Raw genomic sequence first — 3976 nt, 5'->3', positions numbered from 1 at the left:
GGAACTAATAAACGATTAGAGCTAGGTGTGCCGAGTTTGGGCTCATTTTGTTAGTTATGTTGAGACCTTACCTCCAGACTTGATGGAGTGACCTGCAGGTGTACTTCGAAGACGGCTACTGGAACTAATAGACGAGTAGAGCTAGGTATGCCGAGTTTGGGCTCGTTTTGTTAGTTACATTGAGACCATACCTCCAGACTTGATGGAGTGACCTGAAGGTGTACTTCGAAGACTGCTACTGGAACTAATAAACGATTAGAGCTAGGTGTGTCGAGTTTGGGCTCATTTTGTTAGTTATGTTGAGACCTTACCTCCGGATTTGATGGAGTGTCCTGAAGGTGTACTTCGAAGACTGCTACTGGAACTAATAGACGAGTAGAGACTAGGTGTGCCGAGTTTGGGCTCGTTTTGTTAGTTATGTTGAGACCTTACCACCGGACTTGATGGAGTGACCTGCAGGTGTACTTCGAAGACTGCTACTGGAACTATTAGACGAGTAGAGCTAGGTGTGCCGAGTTTGGGTTCATTTTGTTAGTTATGTTGAGACCTTACCACCGGACTTGATGGAGTGACCTGCAGGTGTACTTCGAAGACGGCTACTGGAACTAATAGACGAGTAGAGCTAGGTATGCCGAGTTTGGGCTCGTTTTGTTAGTTACATTGAGACCATACCTCCAGACTTGATGGAGTGACCTGAAGGTGTACTTCGAAGACTGCTACTGGAACTAATAAACGATTAGAGCTAGGTGTGTCGAGTTTGGGTTCATTTTGTTAGTTATGTTGAGTCCTTACCACCGGACTTGATGGAGTGACCTGCAGGTGTACTTCGAAGACGGCTACTGGAACTAATAGACGAGTAGAGCTAGGTATGCCGAGTTTGGGCTCGTTTTGTTAGTTACATTGAGACCATACCTCCAGACTTGATGGAGTGACCTGAAGGTGTACTTCGAAGACTGCTACTGGAACTAATAAACGATTAGAGCTAGGTGTGCCGAGTTTGGGCTCGTTTTGTTAGTTATGTTGAGACCTTACCACCGGACTTAATGGAGTGACCTGCAGGTGTACTTCGAAGACTGCTACTGGAACTATTAGACGAGTAGAGCTAGGTGTGCCGAGTTTGGGTTCATTTTGTTAGTTATGTTGAGACCTTACCTCCAGACTTGATGGAGTGACCTGCAGGTGTACTTCGAAGACGGCTACTGGAACTAATAGACGAGTAGAGCTAGGTATGCCGAGTTTGGGCTCGTTTTGTTAGTTACATTGAGACCATACCTCCAGACTTGATGGAGTGACCTGAAGGTGTACTTCGAAGACTGCTACTGGAACTAATAAACGATTAGAGCTAGGTGTGTCGAGTTTGGGCTCATTTTGTTAGTTATGTTGAGACCTTACCTCCGGATTTGATGGAGTGTCCTGAAGGTGTACTTCGAAGACTGCTACTGGAACTAATAGACGAGTAGAGACTAGGTGTGCCGAGTTTGGGCTCGTTTTGTTAGTTATGTTGAGACCTTACCACCGGACTTAATGGAGTGACCTGCAGGTGTACTTCGAAGACTGCTACTGGAACTATTAGACGAGTAGAGCTAGGTGTGCCGAGTTTGGGTTCATTTTGTTAGTTATGTTGAGACCTTACCACCGGACTTGATGGAGTGACCTGCAGGTGTACTTCGAAGACTTCTACTGGAACTAATAGACGGTTAGAGCTAGGTGTGCCGAGTTTGGGCTCATTTTGTTAGTTATATTGAGACCTTACCTCCGGACTTGATGGAGTGTCCTGAAGGTGTACTTCGAAGACTGCTACTGGAACTAATAGACGAGTAGAGCTAGGTGTGCCGAGTTTGGGCTCATTTTGTTAGTTATGTTGAGACCTTACCTCCGGACTTGATGGAGTGACCTGCAGGTGTACTTCGAAGACTGCTACTGGAACTAATAAACGATTAGAGCTAGGTGTATCGAGTTTGGGTTCATTTTGTTAGTTATGTTGAGACCTTACCTCCGGACTTGATGGAGTGTCCTGAAGGTGTACTTCGAAGACTGCTACTGGAACTAATAGACGAGTAGAGCTAGGTGTGCCGAGTTTGGGCTCGTTTTGTTAGTTATGATGAGACCTTACCTCGGGACTTGATGGAGTGACCTGAAGGTGTACTTCGAAGACTGCTACTGGAACTAATAGACGAGTAGAGCTAGGTGAGGCGAGTTTGGGCTTGTTTTGTCTTCGAAGTACACCTTCAGGACACTTCATCAAGTCCGGAGGTAAGGTCGCCCTCTTTTGTCGTTGTTGTTGTTGTTGTTTGTTGTTGTTGTTGTTGTTGTTGTTGTTGTTGTTGTTGTTTATAATTTATTTAATATGGACCACGAAATTTATAATCATGAATTATTTTTGACGACTGCACGCCGTAACTGCACGCGTGCAAAGTTTTTTGACTTGACCTTGAAAACACGAGGCGTTAGTCGCGCGCGGCGTATGTTTGTATGTATGTATTATGTATGTATGTATGTACATATGCCATGCGTGATACGTGAATAGTATCTGAAAAAAATAAACAAGCAGAAACATCGTAGCCGGGATGCGAGACAATCGGTGCGCGAGGCTAGCGAAGACGGGGGGGCGTTGCGCGTGGGCAGCGAGACATTTGTACGTACGTATGTGTATGTATCATTATTTCGTCGCTGTTGTACCGCGTCGCCCGTGTGCTCTGCGCTCTCCTCGTTGCCGCCGTTCGCGTGTCGGTGTGGGGTTGGTGTTTGGTGGTGAGTCTGTGACAGAGTTGTAGAGTAGTGTGTTAGTTCTATGAAATAATAAAAGACCACCAAAGATGATGATATTGTAAAAGCGTTTGTGCATACGGCGCGATACAGTTTTTAATCTTTAGTGGTGGTAGTAGTAGTAGTAGTTAGTAGTAGTAGTAGAAGAAGTAGAAATTAGTAACTGTAGTAACATTGCGTCTGCCGACGGTTTGATAGATTGTCAGTTTCGTAGATTGTATTTTATATGTGTAGTGTAATAAATAATATTACGCATCTTGATACACTCTCGGAGCGCAGACCGTGAAAAATATACGACTACTATTGAACGGCAGTATAAAATTTTTTATTGCTCACATCGCACACGTTTGTGATGTACCAATGGGCTTTTATCAGATGTTTATATGTGGTCGCAATTTTCGATCCTTCCACTCTCCGTGCGTAGATTGATCGTTTGCGTCATAAAAGTTGACCGATATTAAAATTTTTCCTTCGCTTGATGCGAATGGGAATTGTTAAGGGGTGTCTCGTTAAGATGATACTTTCAACGATTTAACTGACTGTGTTCAGATTTATCCACGTGTGCGCGCGCGCGTGTGTGAATAGTGTGCGTGTGACGGTCGCCGCCGTTGCATATCATGTTATTTAAACACGCCGCGCGCATATGTATGTATATAGAGAAGCGAACGTCGCGGCGGCATCGTCGTGTCACGTTTGAGGCTCTAGCGGAAGCTTTAGTTAGCTCCCTGGTTGATCCTGCCAGTAGTTATATGCTTGTCTCAAAGATTAAGCCATGCATGTCTCAGTGCAAGCCGTATTAAGGCGATACCGCGAATGGCTCAATATATCAGTTTTGGTTCCTTAGATCTTACTCAGTTACTTGGATAACTGTGGTAATTCTAGAGCTAATACATGCAATCAGAACTCTGACCAGTGATGGAATGAGTGCTTTTATTAGATCAAAACCAATCGACGGAGGGCCTGGCGTCTGAAGTCGTTAATTTTGATGAATCTGGATAACTTTTGCCGATCGCATGGTCCAGTACCGGCGACGCATCTTTCAAATGTCTGCCTTATCAACTTTCGATGGTAGTTTCTGCGACTACCATGGTTGTCACGGGTAACGGGGAATCAGGGTTCGATTCCGGAGAGGGAGCCTGAGAAACGGCTACCACATCCAAGGAAGGCAGCAGGCGCGCAAATTACCCACTCCCGGCACGGGGAGGTAGTG

At 45.2% G+C, this 3976-nt stretch overlaps 1 non-coding gene across 1 annotated transcript in view; it reads left to right on the top strand.

Moving 5' to 3' along the window:
* Positions 1-3488: 3488 nt before the first annotated feature.
* LOC123698236 overlaps positions 3489-3976 on the top strand; it is a 1905-nt gene continuing 1417 nt past the window's right edge. Inside the window, exon 1 of the ribosomal RNA XR_006752386.1 lies at positions 3489-3976. This exon is cut by the window's right edge and continues 1417 nt beyond it. This is a non-coding gene — a ribosomal RNA (small subunit ribosomal RNA).

The sequence above is a fragment of the Colias croceus genome, chromosome 1 (assembly GCF_905220415.1).
Source record: "Colias croceus chromosome 1, ilColCroc2.1".
Taxonomy (NCBI): domain Eukaryota; kingdom Metazoa; phylum Arthropoda; class Insecta; order Lepidoptera; family Pieridae; genus Colias; species Colias croceus.
Note: the sequence above shows the minus strand (reverse complement) of the source record. Positions and strands in the feature narration are given on the sequence as shown.